This window comes from Ranitomeya imitator, chromosome 1, assembly GCF_032444005.1.
Source record: "Ranitomeya imitator isolate aRanImi1 chromosome 1, aRanImi1.pri, whole genome shotgun sequence".
Taxonomy (NCBI): domain Eukaryota; kingdom Metazoa; phylum Chordata; class Amphibia; order Anura; family Dendrobatidae; genus Ranitomeya; species Ranitomeya imitator.
Window position 1 is genome coordinate 50,911,504 of NC_091282.1, and position 18,510 is coordinate 50,930,013.

The 18,510-nt window shown below is 44.3% G+C and overlaps 1 protein-coding gene across 4 annotated transcripts in view; it reads left to right on the forward strand.

The window, feature by feature from the left end:
* The first annotated feature begins 293 nt into the window (after positions 1-293).
* LOC138661579 (acyl-coenzyme A amino acid N-acyltransferase 1-like) overlaps positions 294-18,510 on the forward strand; it is a 64,638-nt gene continuing 46,421 nt past the window's right edge. For all 4 annotated transcript variants that reach the window (XM_069746400.1, XM_069746407.1, XM_069746391.1 and 1 more), the window contains exon 1: positions 294-459. The gene's annotated coding sequence lies outside the window, so the exon portion shown is untranslated. The remainder of the gene's footprint in view (positions 460-18,510) is intronic.

Genomic DNA, 18,510 nt, shown 5'->3' on the forward strand with positions numbered 1-18,510 from the left:
TGATGAATGCATAATGTGGGGAATGTGATAGCCGTGTCAGCAGGATTAGAAGAGATTGTTCCCAATGGATGAAGAGTATTAATATTGATAAGTGAACTAGAACATGTGAGAAGGTAAAAAATGAATATAAACATATGAGTATAGCACCAGACAGTGCTAGGGTGCTAATACCTATCATAATCTTTTGCCAATGTCAATAAAGGTTAATAAGGGACTCAAAGGGAGACCCCCAGGGGAAACAAACAATACATATGTACTCTTACTAAAATAACATATGAAAAGTAACCATATAGTTCGTGAAAGTTCATGGATAAAGATGTGATCTTCCAACTGTTCCCGTATTATTACAGGACATACAGTGCGCCGAAGAACCAAACAACGCCTGCCGGGAATCCAGAATGACCACGAGGAAGGAAGATGGAAGCAAGGGACACGACAACCGGAAACTGCATCACACGGGTAAGTGAATCTAAAAGTAAATACAATAATTATTATATGTACAAAAGGTGAATTAAGAGCAGGAAATAAATATGGGAGTTAAAAACACAAGAAAAAAACACCTTTAAAACTGGTCCCAAAAATTCTTTAACCCCTTTACCCCCAAGGGTGGTTTGCACATTATGGACCGGGCCAATTTTTACAATTCTGACCACTGTCCCTTTATGAGGTTATAACTCTGGAACGCTTCAACGGATCCCGGTGATTCTGACAATGTTTTCTCGTGACATATTGTACTTCATGATAGTGGTAAAAAATTTTTGACATTACTTGCGTTTATTTGTGAAAAAAACGGAAACATGGCGAAAATTTTGAAAATTTCGCAATTTTCCAACTTTGAATTTTTATGCAATTAAATCACAGAGATATGTCACACAAAATACTTAATAAGTAACATTTCCCACATGTCTACTTTACATCAGCACAATTTTGGAACCAAAATTTTTTTGGGGTAGGGAGTTATAAAGGTGAAAATTTGACCAGCAATTTCTCATTTTTACAACACCATTTTATTTTAGGGACCACATCTCATTTGAAGTCATTTTGAGGGGTCTATATGATAGAAAATACCCAAGTGTGACACCATTCTAAAAGCTGCACCCCTCAAGGTTCTCAAAACCACATTCAAGAAGTTTATTAACCCTTCAGGTGTTTCACAGGAATATTTGGAATGTTTAAATGAAAATGAACATTTAACTTTTTTTCACAAAAATTTACTTCAGCTCCAATTTGTTTTATTTTACCAAGGGTAACAGGAGAAAATGGACCACAAACCTTGTTGTACAATTTGTCCTGAGTACGCCGATACCCCATAAGTGGAGGTAAACCACTGTTTGGGCGCATGACAGAGCTTGGAAGCGAAGGAGCGCCATTTGACTTTTTAATGCAAAATTGACTGGAATTGAGATGGGACGCCATGTTGCGTTTGGAGAGCCACTGATGTGCCTAAACATTGAAACTCCCCACAAGTGACACCATTTTGGAAAGTAGACCCCCTAAGGAACTTATCTAGAGGTGTGGTGAGCACTTTGACCCACCAAGAGCTTCACAGAAGTTTATAATGCAGAACCGTAAAAATAAAAAATAATTTTTGTGAAAAAAAAAAATGATCTTTTCGCCCCAATTTTTTATTTTTCCAATGGTAAGAGAAGAAATTGGAACCAAAAAGTTGTTGTACAATTTGTCCTGAGTACGCTGATACCCCATATGTGGGGGTAAACCACTGTTTGGGCGCATGGGAGAGCTCGGAAGGGAAGGAGCACCGTTTGACTTTTCAATGCAAAATTCACAGGAATTGAGATGAGACGCCATGTTGCGTTTGCAGAGCCACTGATGTGCCTAAACATTGAAACCCCCCACAAGTGACACCATTGTGGAAAGTAGACCCCCTAAGGAACTTATCTAGATGTGTGGTGAGCACTTTGACCCACCAAGAGCTTCACAGAAGTTTATAATGCAGAGCCGTAAAAATAAAACAAAAATTTTTTCCCACAAATATTATTTTTTAGCCCCCAGTTTTGTATTTTCTCGAGGGTAACAGGAGAAATTGGACCCCAAAATTTGTTGTCCAATTTGTCCTGAGTGCGCTGATGCCCCATATGTGGGGAGGAACCACCATTTGGGCGCATGGGAGGGCTCGGAAGGGAAGGAGCGCCATTTGGAATGCAGACTTAGATGGAATGGTCTGCAGGCGTCACATTGCGTTTGCAGAGCCCCTAATGTACCTAAACAGTAGAAACCCCCCACAAGTGACCCCATATTGGAAACTAGACCCCCCCACGAACTTATCTAGATGTGTTGTGAGAACTTTGAGCCCCCAAGTGTTTCACTACAGTTTATAACGCAGAGCCATGAAAATTAAAAAATCTTTTTTTTCCCACAAAACTTATTTTTTAGCCCCCAGTTTTGTATTTTCCCAAGGGTAACAGGAGAAATTGGACCCCAAAAGTTGTTGTCCAATTTGTCCTGAGTACGCTGATACCCCATATGTTGGGGTAAACTCCTGTTTGGGCACACGGGAGAGCTCGGAAGGGAAGGAGCACTGTTTTACTTTTTCAACGCAGAATTGGCTGGAATTGAGATCGGACGCCATGTCGCGTTTGGAGAGCCCCTGATGTGTCTAAACAGTGGAAACACCCAATTATAACTGAAACCATAATCCAAACACACCCCTAACCCTAATCCCAACCCTATTCCCAACCGCAAATGGTAGCCTTAACCCTAACTGTAGCCTTAACCCTAACTGTAGCCTTAACCCTAACTGTAGCCTGGAAATAAATACATTTTTTAAATTTTTTTTAATTTTTTTTAATTTTCCCTAACTAAGGGGGTAATGAAGGGGGGTTTGATTTACTTTTATAGCGGGTTTTTTAGCGGATTTTTATGATTGGCAGCCGTCACTCACTGAAAGACGCTTTTTATTGCAAAAAATATTTTTTGCGTTACCACATTTTGAGAGCTATAATTTTTCCATATTTGAATCCACAGTCATGTGAGGTCTTGTTTTTTGCGGGACGAGTTGACGTTTTTATTGGTAACACTTTCGGGCACATGACATTTTTTGATCGCTTTTTATTCCGATTTTTGTGAGGCAGAATTAGCAAAAACCAGCTATTCATGAATTTCTTTTGGGGGAGGCGTTTATACCGTTCCGCGTTTGGTAAAATTGATAAAGTAGTTTTATTCTTCGGGTCAGTACGATTACAGAGATACCTCATTTATATCTTTTTTTAATGTTTTGGCGCTTTTATACAATAAAAACTTTTATAGAAAAAATAATTAATTTTGCATCGCTTTATTCTGAGGACTATAACTTTTTTATTTTTTTGCTGATGTTGCTGTATGGCGGCTTGTTTTTTTGAGGGACAAGATGACGCTTTCAGTGGTACCATGGTTATTTATATCTGTCTTTTTGATCGCGTGTTATTCCACTTTTTGTTCGGCGGTATGATAATAAAGCATTGTTTTTTGCCTCGTTTTTTTTTTTTTTCTTACGGTGTTTACTGAAGGGGTTAACTAGTGGGCCAGTTTTATAGGTCGGGTCGTTACGGACGCGGCGATACTAAATATGTGTACTTTTATTGTTTTGTTTTATTTAGATAAAGAAATGTATTTATGGGAATAATTTTTTTTTTTTTTTTCATTATTTAGGATTTTTTTTTTTTTTTTACACACTTGTAAAAAATTTTTTTTACTTTGTCCCACTCTGACAGATCACCGATCTGTCAAACAGCGCTGCAGCGTTACCAAGTGCCTGCTCTGAGCAGGCACTTGGTAAGCCACCTCCCTCCCTGCAGGACCCGGATCCGCGGCCATCTTGGATCCGGGACTTGCTGCAGGGAGGAGGTAAGAGACCCCTGGAGCAACGCGATCACATCGCGTTGCTGCGGGGGTCTCAGGGAAGCCCGCAGGGAGCCCCCTCCCTGCGCGATGCTTCCCTGCACCGCCGGCACATCGCGATCATGTTTGATCGCGGTGTGACGGGGGTTAATGTGCCGGGGGCGGTCCGTGACCGCTCCTGGCACATAGTGCCGGATGTCAGCTGCAATAAGCAGCTGACACTCGGCCGCGCTCCCCCCGTGAGCGCGGCCGATCGCATATGACGTACTATTCCGTCCTTGGGAAGTAAAGCCCACCCCACATGGACGGAATAGTACGTCTAATGGCAGAAAGGGGTTAAAGGGAGTAGTTACAAGAATGAATTAAAGCCAAAGCTTTCGTTGAGGCCACGTGGGGTGATTGTACCTGTTAAGGAATGGCGGAATGCACCAAGTATAGATGATATGAAACTAGGTGCGTTCGCAGTCTGAGGTCCACCGTGCAGGTAAAAACCCTGCTGCTAGTACGACGGACTATATGACGGTACTATAAGTATACACGCACGGGTTAACTTCACCCTGCGTGAAGGAAGCGATCCTGTTGAGTCACAGGACCGCGGTACCGCACATAGAGCGCGAGCAAGAAGTCAGCGAACACAACCCCAACACAGGATTGAAGTCCGATTAGACCACTTGCTGGCACAACACCGCAACTGGGTGTGTAAGGAAACTATTAAAAATAGTATATAAAGGCACGAGAGTGCATGCAGTGCCGCACTGACGGACGCCACTAACCACCCAGGCTTGGGTAAGGAAAGCGCAGAGGAAGCGCACGGCGCCGTACAGGCGGTCACAGCAACTAGACGCTGTTATGTGTGTAACGTGCTGTTGGATAAGTCGGGCGCTAGATAGCAAACATACACCTTCCGCGAACAGACATCCAATAGGGAGGGTATTTTAAAGAGCGACTTTCACTCACAACACACACACATTATCAAGACAATACTAGCGCATGGCTGTGCGGTCATGCGCAGTTTATATAGTTGCAGCACAGGAAGCTGGTACCGAAGTTTTGCCCTTTCAGGACCTTCCTGGAGGACCAATGGAATGTGATGCAGTACCTGAGCATGTGACCCTTGATCTCCAACGGGAGATCTTGCCCTGGGCATGCTCAGTGTGTGAAAATAACGACTTAGTCCCAGAGAAGCCTGCTCGCCGCAGATCAGTGCAGGGTACAACAGGAGAGCCAGAAAAGGCAGTAGTAACCCTCTGCACAGAATCAGTCCCAGCAAGACGCTGGGAGCAACGCCTCCGCTGAGCAGACCCCACTGCGGCCGATGCAGAATGGGAGACCGCAGCAGACACGGATCGAGATTCCTCCTGTGCAGCAGAGGAAACTCGACTCCTAACAGTACCAAGTCGATAGATCCATTTACTCTCGAGTTGTGCCAGGGACTTGGCCAAATCACCTCCACGTGCCCCCAAGTTAACCTGATCAATGGCCTTGAAAAGGAGTCCTTTGGGATTACAGTTTGATTTTAAAATGGAGTGGCAATGTCTTTAATAGTGAAAGGTCATGGATTGTTTCAGCTTTTTCGATGTCTCTAATGTGTTCACGTACTCTAAGTTTTACTTCACGGGTGGTCATGCCAATATAGATTAAGCCACAGGGGCATGTCGCATGGTATATAACTCCCTGTGAGGAGATTGTAAGATGTTTGCAAATATCTAAATTCTTAGTTCCCTCCGCATTAGTAAAGCCAAAGGCTTTTTTCATGTTAAGGCATGCTTTGCACATCCCGCAGGGGAAAAACCCTTGTTGTAATGGTTTTTTGATTGGTTCTGGTTTGGGGTCGTAATGGCTGTGCACCAATAGGTCCCGTAAATTCCTACTTCTTCTTGCTACCATTGATGGGCCAGATAGAAGAATCTTTTTTGTAGGATGGGATCAGTCATCAAGATATTCCAATGCTTTTTAAAGATTAGTTTAATTTCGTTCCACCAATTGTTGTACGTGGTGATAAATCTTACTTGGTCACGGTTTTCTTTTAGCTTATGCTGGTTAGAGTATAGAAGCCTGTCTCTGGAGGTATTTTTGGCCCTTCTATAGCGTTTGCGAATGTTTCTTTTGCTGTACCCTTGGTGTAAAAACCTATTGGTGAGGTCGGCGGCCTGTTTCTCGAAATCTGTATCCTCAGAACAGATACGCCTTGCCCTTAAGAATTGTCCCACGGGTATTCCCTTGATGATTGTTGGTAAGTGGGAAGAGGTAGCATGGAGGAGGGAGTTGGTCGCTGTAGGTTTCCTGTAGAGGTCAGTACAGACCATACCATTAGATACCTCAATTTTTATGTCTAGGAATTCCAAGTCTAATCCCGATTTGTAATTTAAAAAAATATTACGGTTGTTGTTATTCAATTTAGACATTAATTTGTGCAAATCCTGAGATGTTCCCTCCCAAATGAACCATACATGGTCGATGTATCTCATCCACCCTTGGACTTTCTGTATTTCTGGAGTTGTCACCCTGGAAAATTTCCCGCTCCCAAGCCCCCAGAAAAAGGTTGGCATATGAGGGGGCACATGAGGCCCCCATAGCGGTGCATTGGGTCTGCAAATAAGTGTGTTTGTTAAACGTAAAGATGTTGTGCGTTAAAACGAATTCCAAAAGGGTCAGGATTAAGGGGATTATAGTTTTGTCTAGGTCACTGCTCTGAAGATACCACTCAACTGCTTCAAGGCCGTCCGTATGCATAATGGAAGTGTATAGGGCCTCACATCGGCAGTAACCATCAGCATGTTGTTATCCAGAGACAGGTTGTTAAGTCTCTGGAGAGCCAATGTGGGGTCCTGAATGTACGATGGTAGGGATGGTACCAGTGGTTTGAGGAAAAAATCGACAAAGTCCGAAATCACTTCACATAGGCCTCCATTCCAGGAAATGATAGGCCTTCCAGGGGGATCAGAGGGATCCTTATGCAATTTGGGAATAAGATATAGGGTTGGAAGCTTGGGATGTAATTTTTGAATGGTTTCAACCATTTTTTTGGTAACAATCCCTTGTTCAAAGGCTTTTTCAATAATTATGAGCTCTGCCTGGTATTTCTGAAGGGGGTTATATGTCAATTTTTGGTAACAATGTGGTGCGTTGAGCAATTTGTCAGCTTGTTTTTCGTACATACTTACTGGCCATATCACTAAGTTACCCCCTTTATCAGCAGGTTTAAAAACCACGTCCTGTAAGGACTGTAGATGGACCAGGGCCTGTTTTTCTTCTTTATTCAGATTTTAAGACCAGACTGGTTTTTCAGATAGAGCTTCAATTTCAGCCGTAAGGACTCTCGTGAATACATCGATGGCTGGACAGATGTTGATAGGAGGGAATTTTCTGGATTTATTTAATAAATTATGAGTGAATTGGCTTACCTGGGCAGATGCATTCTCCTCTAAGAGCTCTTCAAGGTTTCTTAGCATTTCCCTTTCTTCCACTGTGGAAAGGTTATCATGGGCATCATTTTTTAAATGGAATTTTTTGAGAATGAGTTTCCTGGAGAACAGGTGTAAATCTCTGACAGCCGTGAAGGTATCCAACCGACACGTAGGTGAAAAAGTCAGGCCTCTCTCCAGGAGTCTCACCTCAGCCATAGATAATTGGTGTTTGGACAGATTAATTACCTTCAATTGGTCTCCTTGGGTCCGGAGGGCCTTAGCTCTTGTGAAGATATCGGGTAATCGTTTGTTGGTTCTGGAGGTTTCACCTGCCACATTTTCCCCATCACTCTGTGAGGTATTTATATCAGAGGTGGATATAGCCGAACTTGCCGAGGGACTCCTATGGTGGCTCGGCCTAGTTGTTTTTTTATCATTTCGTTTGTTCCTGCCGGGATGGTTGGCTTTTTTATTTTGGCACCGGTATATTTTGTCTGTATCATAGTCATTTAGGTCCCTCTGAAAATTTTCGGATTTTATTTTGGCAGACTTCTTTTTCCCATCTATCTACGTCTTTATTAATTTCAGTCATGATCTGATCAAAATTCTCCACTGGGAGGTCCTTCATTAAGCGTTGTTCACAATCTTCAATTTCAGAGTCAAGGCACGTTAAAGACATAGTATTTTTGTCAATAATGATCTGGATAAACTCCAGAGAGCATGTGGTGGCTGTAGAGAGCCATCGCTTAGTAAGCACATCATCTTCCAGCTCGAAGGATGGATACAATTGGACTCTCAATCCCCTGGGGATGATTTGTTTGTCCATATAGTTTTCCAAGGCTGACCGATTCCACCACGTCCGTGTTTTTTTTGTATAAGGCACTCCTATATTGTTTGATCAGGTCCTTGTTAACAGTAACTACATCCTCATTTGTCTTGGTGGCCCCCTGTCTAAATAAATCGGATGCCTTAGCTTGCCAGGTTTTTTCCCTGGCTTTAAAGTCCATTCTGTGGAGAAGAAAGCGGACAATCTGTCTATGAAATACAGAGACAATTATGATTCCCATAGTCCAAACTCAGACAGGCTGAAGTCACTTCAAACATTCAATAAATAACATATCCATTTGTGAAAAATATCACAAAGGAAAAACGAAGTGAAGAGAAGGGGATGGTGATTAAAAAAGTATTATATCTTATTAACAATGGTTAAAACAGTACACCAATGTACATACGACGGTGGGGTAAAAAAAGACGGGGGGGGGGGGGTTTTGGATTTTGCCACCAGATAAAAATAGGGGGAGACGAACCTGCTACATACCACCAGGGGTCTTAATGTGATGCATTAAAACCCAAAATATCACATGTGATGTGATTTTTATGGTGACACAATTATATGTACAAGGCAGCACAGGAAGGCACACAATACTAATATAAATGTCCCCTGGAAATAAATCAGAGTATTGCCAATATAAAAGAGTATCCTGTAAAGAGATATTTACCGACACGGCGAGTCTATGTATATATCCAGCGGTGCAAAAAATATATATTGCTAACAAACTGGAAAGTGACTCCCCAGAACGGTCAGAGAAGGGAAGATTCCTAACAAGAGTGAAGGAAAGACTCATTCAAAATGGCAAGATAGGTAAATTACCTGAGGTGTAGATGTAAATGCTAAGGTGCCTAACGCAGATGGTGGAGAGCAGGTGCAAAGTCCATGGTGGCTTGGTCAGTGCTGGTACGAGTCAGTGTGTTAGTCATGTCTAGTGTGTGGTGTACGACTATACCTGTGTGACTCTCCTGGCTTCGGATAGTCTGCATTTAGGAAATGTTATTTTCTAAATATTTTGTACAGCATGACTAAGGCCTCTTTCACACTTCCATCTGCTGGCGGGCGTCGTAATGCGTTGCTGTGACGTATCGACGGATGTCGTGCAAATAGTGAAAAACGTGTGTAACGCATCCAGTGTTTTGACGGATGCGTTACACACGTTGTTGCGTGATTTTCAATGGAGAAATTTCCGGGACGAGAGAGAGAGAGAGACTGACTTTTCCCTGGGTTGGAATATGCTTCCAGGCATGCTCAGAAGTAAAAACTGCATCCGTCACAGGATTCCTACGTTTCACAGTGTGCACAGGATCCAGGGTCCATAGGCTCCCATTCTGTGGAACGACGTATGCTACAGGAGGCGTCGGGGAACGTTTTTCCGCTGCACACACAAAACGTTTCATGGAATATTTTTTGGGAAAAGACGGGCCGTCAAATTCTGCAGGATCCAGTGCACGAAGGACGAAACGTGTGGCCATCCGTCACGATACGTCGCTAATACAAGTCTATGAGAAAATGCAGGATCCTGCAAATTTTTTTGCAGGATCCTGTTTTCTCAAAAAACGATATATCTCAACGGGACTACAAAGACGGAAGTGTGAAAGAGGCCTAACTGGTTTAAGGATAGAAAGATTGAAAGTTTAAACATTGCACTTTTTTCCCACTTTGGGCCAAAATTCTGATATTTTCACAAATAAATGCAAAACATATAGACCTAAATTTACCACTAGCAGTCTTTGAATCAGTTGGATCAGTTGAAGTTTTCCAGAGTTATTACCACATAAAGTGACACTGGTCAGATTATAAAAATTTCGTCTGATCATTAAGGTAAAATTGGCTCAGTCACTAAGGGGTTCATTTAAATATATGTGACTAACAATTTTTCACGCTATTGCACGCATAATTACATTTACCATTTCTTTCTACCCTGGCAGGAGTAGATCAATGCAATAAATACTTGGCACTCAGGAGATGATAGAAAGTGAACAATTCGTTTATTGGGTGCATCCACAGTTTAAACGTTTTCGGTCTATTAAACAGACCTTCATCAGAAAATAGGTGCTGGATTACTGAAATATATATGTAAAAAGTACAAAGACATAATGTTAAGCACGGTAACATGAAGCACAGTCTTTACACAAGCAGAACACATTATAATGGAGATGAATAATCACATCATAGGAACAAAGATACACAACGACTGTGGCGGACCGGACGAATCCGACCTGGTGTCCCGTGGGTCGTGAGCTTCGTTACACAAGATGCTGTGGACTGTGAACGTGTATAGGAGAAGAATAAGATTAGATGATGACCTCAAGTCCCATTAAAGAAACAACCAAGTGGGCTATGAATCTAGCCACCCCACTGAAAAACTGGAGGATACTGTAAATAACGTGACTGCCCAATATGCGGGATCTGAGAGGTGCCTATAACATAGAAACAAAGGTTAAGAGCGCATAACAAGAACAAGTGAAACCACATAAGCATGCCACATAGCAGGGATCATCTAGGATAACTAGATGTGAAGCCCGGGTGGGCATGCTACATATAGAGACTAGTCCAGATGTGACCACCAGAAATCTAAACGACCAAGAAACCCACCTACAGGCCGAGAATACTGCCCGTAACTATGGGAAAACAGATAAGGCGAAGAAAAAATAAGCAAGGGGAAAAGGAAGACAAACGGAGCCAAATGTAAACCCCCCTAAAAGATACCTGGAAGCCACGAGTAGAGTGGGCCCACAGGGGTGCCACTTATAGGGCAAGTCCAGGAGAACTGGGCGCCTGAATAAAAAAGTAGAAACTAGGTGAGACCCATGAAGAGGGGCCTGGGGTAGAAGAGTACATGCTAGAACTGCGGTGGTTACCTAGGAGAGACTGGAGCTGCAGGAGTAGAGCGCTATAAGGAGGCGAGACACTCGCAAGGGAAGTAGCGCTGGAGAGACATAAAGCAGAGACAACGTCTAGAATGGCAAGAGGGATTAGGATGAGAACGTCGCAGGAGAAGGGGCGATACTCTACCTGAGGACTCCAGAGAGACAGGCACCGGACCGCTGTGGTAGTGTCACTCCTGTGGAATGCTGACCAGCGGCGGCACTTCCGGGTTTAAGTGCCCGCCGCCATACGGTCAGCTGACATGTCGCGTCACCCGGTCACCTGACCGCCGTGATCGCGCATGCGTGGAGAAGGCTAGGCGAGGACTAGGGGGGAGGACCGAGGGGAGGCGGCGCCTACGTAGTAGAGAGAAGGGTTGGCCGACGGGCCAGAAGGCCGTGTTCGGCCAAAAGAGATCGCGCATGCGTAAAGGGAGGGACAGGGATGTTTGCACAGGGAGAAGAGGCCAACGGAGCCTGTACCTCCGAGAGGGAATAAAGTGGCGGATACCGGCTAGGCTATCTGGTCGTTAAAAAGTATAAGGGAAGTATAAGCTGACAGCAGCACCACGATGTGGAGTCAGAAAGAGAGACATAAAGGTTTATTAGAAGGTGGTCACATTGGAACGTTATGTAGAGAAGAGACTAACACTCTACATAGGGATAATGTTGTGAATACTGTACCATGTGAGGGAAGGACGGTGCTCAACACGTGGGGTGTGACTAGCGATTCTGAAATGAAAGGGACAAAAGACAGTTAAAAACAGGACATGATAAAAGGTCAGTATGCAATGCAAACATAATAAAACCGTACACAGTATTTTACAAAAAAGCTGATACATCATAGTCCCTGTTCAATCCCCTAGGTTCTAGGGTTTGTAGCGTATATATCCAATATGCCTCCCTCTTCTGAAGCATTTTGGTGCGGTTTTGACCCCTTCTGGGGATATCAACCTGTTCAAGAACCTGGAACCGGAGTTGGGCGATATTGTGATTTTTTTTCAGAAAAATGGAAAGGAAGGGGGAGGTGTGCCTTATTGCATCGGATCGTGGACTTATGTTGGGCCACCCTATCCCTTACCGCTTGCGTGGTTTCCCCTATATAGGCCAAGCCACAAGGGCATTTGATAATATAGACCACAAAAGTCGATTCGCAGGTATAGAAGCCCTTGATGGGAATGGCCTTACCAGTTTGTGGGTGAAAGACCGACGGGCCCTTTTGCACATTGCTGCACTGTAAGCAGTTAAGGCAGGGGAATGTGCCCCGTTTCTGAGTGTGGAGAAAAACCTGTTTAGGAAGCAGAGTGCTCGGGCCAATATCGGCCTTTACTAATCTATCCTTGAGATTCCTAGCACGCTTAAAGCATGACAAAAAGGGCAATCTGAACTCTGCAATGTTGGGGTAGCTTTTTGACAGAATATTCCAGTGCCTACGTATGGTCGACTGTACTAGGCCAGAGAAGGGATGGAAAGTGGTGACAAATGGGATTCTTTTAGAGATATCTCTAGTTTTACTACTAGACATGTTGCGTTTAGCCTCTGACAGTATCCCCTTGGGGTATCCCCTATCGGTGAATTTGTGTTCCATCTCGATGAGTCTGGTTTGTTTAAGATTTTCATCAGAGACTATCCTGTCGACCCTATGGAATTGCGATTTAGGGATAGAGTTCTTAATGGAAGGTGGGTGGCAGCTGGTGAAGAGCAGGAGGCCATTGCGATCTGTCGGTTTTGTGTATAAGTCGATAGCCAAATGATCCCCCCTTTTTTCCTTGTAGACCAGAGTGTCCAAGAAGCTAATCCTGTGTGTGTCATGTTGTATCGAGAATTTTAATTCAGGCCAGATACCATTGATATGTTGATCAAAGGACAGGAGCGACTCAATTGGGCCATCCCAGATACAGAATATATCGTCGATATATCTCCGCCATACTCTACAGTGACTCATAAAAAGAGGGTGATCATATACAAAATCCTGTTCAAAAATAGCCATATATGCTACAGCGTAAGGAGGCGCTACATTGGCGCCCATTGCGGTGCCTTGTTGTTGGGCATAGAAGGTGTCCTGGAACAAGAAATAATTCTCTTTGAGTACCAGACCCAAAAGATCGGCACATAGGTGACGGATTTTAATATCTATTTTATTGTCATGTAAGAGTCTGTCGGAAGCTGCTAAACCTTTCTCGTGGACTATTGATGTATAGAGGCTGTTGACATCCCAGGTTATCAGGAGGGAAGAGGGGGATATGGGGCCCAAAGATTTAATCTTTCACCCACAAACTGGTAAGGCCATTCCCATCAAGGGCTTCTATACCTGCGAATCGACTTTTGTGGTCTATATTATCAAATGCCCTTGTGGCTTGGCCTATATAGGGGAAACCACGCAAGCGGTAAGGGATAGGGTGGCCCAACATAAGTCCACGATCCGATGCAATAAGGCACACCTCCCCCTTCCTTTCCATTTTTCTGAAAAAAATCACAATATCGCCCAACTCCGGTTCCAGGTTCTTGAACAGGTTGATATCCCCAGAAGGGGTCAAAACCGCACCAAAATGCTTCAGAAGAGGGAGGCATATTGGATATATACGCTACAAACCCTAGAACCTAGGGGATTGAACAGGGACTATGATGTATCAGCTTTTTTGTAAAATACTGTGTACGGTTTTATTATGTTTGCATTGCATACTGACCTTTTATCATGTCCTGTTTTTAACTGTCTTTTGTCCCTTCATTTCAGAATCGCTAGTCACACCCCACGTGTTGAGCACTGTCCTTCCCTCACATGGTACAGTATTCACAACATTATCCCTATGTAGAGTGTTAGTCTCTTCTCTACATAACGTTCCAATGTGACCACCTTCTAATAAACCTTTATGTCTCTCTTTCTGACTCCACATCGTGGTGCTGCTGTCAGCTTATACTTCCCTTATACTTTTTAACGACCAGATGGCCTAGCTGGTATCCGCCACTTTATTCCCTCTCGGAGGTACAGGCTCCGTTGGCCTCTTCTCCCTGTGCAAACATCCCTGTCCCTCCCTTTATGCATGCGCGATCTCTTTTGGCCGAACACGGCCTTCTGGCCCGTCGGCCAACCCTTCTCTCTACTACGTAGGCGCCGCCTCCCCTCGGCCCTCCCCCCTAGTCCTCGCCTAGCCTTCTCCACGCATGCGCGATCACGGCGGTCAGGTGACCGGGTGACGCGACATGTCAGCTGACCGTATGGCGGCGGGCACTTAAACCCGGAAGTGCCGCCGCTGGTCAGCATTCCACAGGAGTGACGCTACCACAGCGGTCCGGTGCCTGTCTCTCTGGAGTCCTCAGGTAGAGTATCGCCCCTTCTCCTGCGACGTTCTCATCCTAATCCCTCTTGCCATTCTAGACGTTGTCTCTGCTTTATGTCTCTCCAGCGCTACTTCCCTTGCGAGTGTCTCGCCTCCTTATAGCGCTCTACTCCTGCAGCTCCAGTCTCTCCTAGGTAACCACCGCAGTTCTAGCATGTACTCTTCTACCCCAGGCCCCTCTTCATGGGTCTCACCTAGTTTTTTCTTTTTTATTCAGGCGCCCAGTTCTCCTGGACTTGCCCTATAAGTGGCACCCCTGTGGGCCCACTCTACTCGTGGCTTCCAGGTATCTTTTAGGGGGGTTTACATTTGGCTCCGTTTGTCTTCCTTTTTCCCTTGCTTATTTTTTCTTCGCCTTATCTGTTTTCCCATAGTTACGGGCAGTATTCTCGGCCTGTAGGTGGGTTTCTTGGTCGTTTAGATTTCTGGTGGTCACATCTGGACTAGTCTCTATATGTAGCATGCCCACCCGGGCTTCACATCTAGTTATCCTAGATGATCCCTGCTATGTGGCATGCTTATGTGGTTTCACTTGTTCTTGTTATGCGCTCTTAACCTTTGTTTCTATGTTATAGGCACCTCTCAGATCCCGCATATTGGGCAGTCACGTTATTTACAGTATCCTCCAGTTTTTCAGTGGGGTGGCTAGATTCATAGCCCACTTGGTTGTTTCTTTAATGGGACTTGAGGTCATCATCTAATCTTATTCTTCTCCTATACACGTTCACAGTCCACAGCATCTTGTGTAACGAAGCTCACGACCCACGGGACACCAGGTCGGATTCGTCCGGTCCGCCACAGTCGTTGTGTATCTTTGTTCCTATGATGTGATTATTCATCTCCATTATAATGTGTTCTGCTTGTGTAAAGACTGTGCATCATGTTACCGTGCTTAACATTATGTCTTTGTACTTTTTACATATATATTTCAGTAATCCAGCACCTATTTTCTGATGAAGGTCTGTTTAATAGACCGAAAACGTTTAAACTGTGGATGCACCCAATAAACGAATTGTTCACTTTCTATCATCTCCTGAGTGCCAAGTATTTATTGCATTGATTTGACGGGTTGGAAACCCAACTTGTGCACCTCCTAGAAGCCAAGAGTGCCGTGCCCTATATTATTACTGGCAGGAGTAGATGTTAGAGGAGGGAATGATATCAATAAGGGACATTCAGTAGAATGCCCAGGACAGCAGGGTCGAGACCAAAATCCAGGACCTCCCTGCTGTACCCAGGATGATTGGTACCTGTAGATTTATTTTTTGTTCATTCCGCTATAGTTGTAGCTGAAACAACTTTTTCATTTTTTACATACCGTATATACTCGAGTATAAGCCGAGATTTTCAGCCCAAATTTTTGGGCTGAAAGTGCCCCTCTCGGCTTATACTCGAGTCATGGTCGGCGGCAGGGTCGGTGGGTGAGGGGGAGAGAGGACTGTCACATACTCACCTGCTCCTGGCGCTGTCCCCTGCCTGTCCCATGGTCTTTGGGTGCCGCAGCTCTTCCTCTGTTCAGCGGTCACGTGGTACTGCTCATTAAAGTAATGAATATTGACTCCACTCCCATAGGGGTGGAGCTGCATATTCATTCCTGTAATAAGTGGTACCAGTGACCGCTGACAGAGAAAGAAGCTGCAGTGCCCGGAGACCATCTGTCCAGGAGAAGGAGCCAGGGACCACGCCGGAGCAGGTGAGTGTTTCATATTTACCTGTCTGCGTTCCACCCGCCGGGCGCCGCTCCGTCTTCCCGTCCTCTTACTGTGACTGTTCAGGTCAGAGGGCGCGATGACGTATTAGTATGCGCGCCGCCCTCTGCCTGAACAGTCACTGCGGAGAGACGGGACGCTGAGGAGCAGCCGACAGCGATGAGAGGTGAGTATGTCATTTTTACATAGAGCATTATATAGAGTATAGAGCCTTATATGTGGCACAGCTTTATATGGAGCATCTATGGGGCCATAATGAACTGTATGCAGCATTATATGTGGCACAGATTTATATGGAGCATCTATGGGGCAATAATGAACAGTATGGAGCATTATATGGGGCGTATTTGTATATGGAGCATCTTATGGGGCCATAAAGAACTGCATGGAGCATTATATGGGGCATATTTTAATATGGAGCATCTTATGGGGCCATAATGAACTGTATGGAGCATTATATGGGGCTCCTGATTCAACATGGATATTCAAAAACACTTAACCTACTGATGTCTCAATTAATTTTACTCTTATTGGTATCTATTTTTATTTTTGGCATTTACCGGTAGCTGCTGCATTTTCCACCCTAGGCTTATACTCGAGTCAATAAGTTTTCCCAGTTTTTTGTTACAAAATTAAGGGGGTCGACTTATACTCGGGTCGGCTTATACTCGAGTATATACGGTAAGCTTCACTATGTGAAATCTTGCTTTTTTGCAAGACGAGCAGTAGTTATTTTTTAATTGCCATTTTGACAAACACATCAATAAGGCCTGTCAGGGAGAAGACGGGAGAGATCACGTAGATCCCACCACTGCCACCAATTTGTCTGGAATAACAGCAGGAGGAATTGCGCAGATCCCACAGCTGACACCAATTTGTCAGGGAGAACACCGGAGAGATCACGCAGTTCCACAGCTGTCGCTGATTTGTCAGGGGATGCAACTCTGCAGCCTTCAATCATCAAGACAATTATGAAATTGACTGACAAATGATAGTCAAGACCGTTGCCGTTTCCCCTACTAAGTCAGTTATTGGGCAACTCACAGTGAACGTACACCATGGTTCCAAAGTTTAGGGTCACCCAGACAATTTTGTGTTTTCCATGAAAACTCATACTTTTATTAATCAAATGAGTTGCCAAATGAATTGAAAATCTACTCCAGACATTGACAAGGTTCGAATAAAAGATTTTTATTTGAAATAATAATTTTCTCCTTCAAACTTTGCTTTCGTCAAAGAATGTTCCCTTTGCAGCAATTACAGCATTGCAGACCTTTGGCATTCTAGCAGTTAATTTGCTGAGGTAATCTGGAGAAATTTCACCCCATGCTTCCAGTAACCCCTCCCACAAGTTGGTTTGGCTTGATGGGCACCTTTTGGGTACCATACGGTCAAGTTGCTCCCACAACAGCTCAATGGGGTTGAGATCTGGTGACTGCGCTGGCCACTCCATTACAGATAGAATACCAGCTGCCTGCTTCTTCCCCAAATAGTTCTTGCATAATTTGGAGGTGTGCTTTGAGTTATTGTCCTGTTGTAGGATGAAATTGGCTCCAATCAAGCGCTGTCCACAGGGTATGGCATGGCGCTGCAAAATGGAGTGATAGCCTTCCTTATTCAAAATCCCTTTTCATATTGTACAAATCTCCCATTTTACCAGCACCAAAGCAAAACCAGACCATCACATTACCTCCACCATGCTTGACAGATGGCGTCAGACACTCTTCCAGCATCTTTTCAGTTGTTCTACGTCTCACAAATGTTCTTCTGTGCGATCCAAACACCTCAAACTTGGATTCGTCTGTCCACAACACTTTCTTCCAATCTTACTCTGTCCAATGTCTGTGTTCTTTTTCCCATATTAATCTTTTCCTTTTATTAGCCAGTCTCAGATATGACTATTTCTTTGCCACTCTGCCCTGAAGGCCAGCATACCGGAGTCGCCTATTCAGTGTAGATGTTGACACTGGCGTTTTGCGTGTACTATTTAATGAAGGTGCTAGGCTTGAGCGAAACGGATAGGACAAATTCAAAAGTCGCCGACTTTTGTCAAAGTCGGGTTTCATGAAACCCGATCCTAGTGTGCGATCGGCCATGCGGTTGGCGATCTTCGCGCCAAAGTTGCGTTTCGTATGACGCGTTTGGCGCCATTTTTTCAGCCAATGAAGGAGCGTGGGCAGAGTGATGACATAGGTCTTAGGGGCGTGGACGCCTATCGCCATCTTGTCGCTTGTGCGCTGTAGCGATTTGCAATGTGTAACACCAGCTTTTCTGTTCAGGGACAGAAGAGAGAGAGAGAGAGAGAGAAAAAAAAAAGATAGATTTCCCATTGACTTTGCATTGGGTTTGATGTTTCGGTCGATCCCCGACTTTTCGCCATAATTGGCCAATTTCACTCGACTCGACTTTTGAGATAGTCGGGTTTCGCGAAACCCGACTCGACCCTAAAAAAGTAAAAGTCGCTCAACCCTAGAAGGTGCCAGTTGAGGACCTGTGAGGCATCGATTTATCAAACTACAG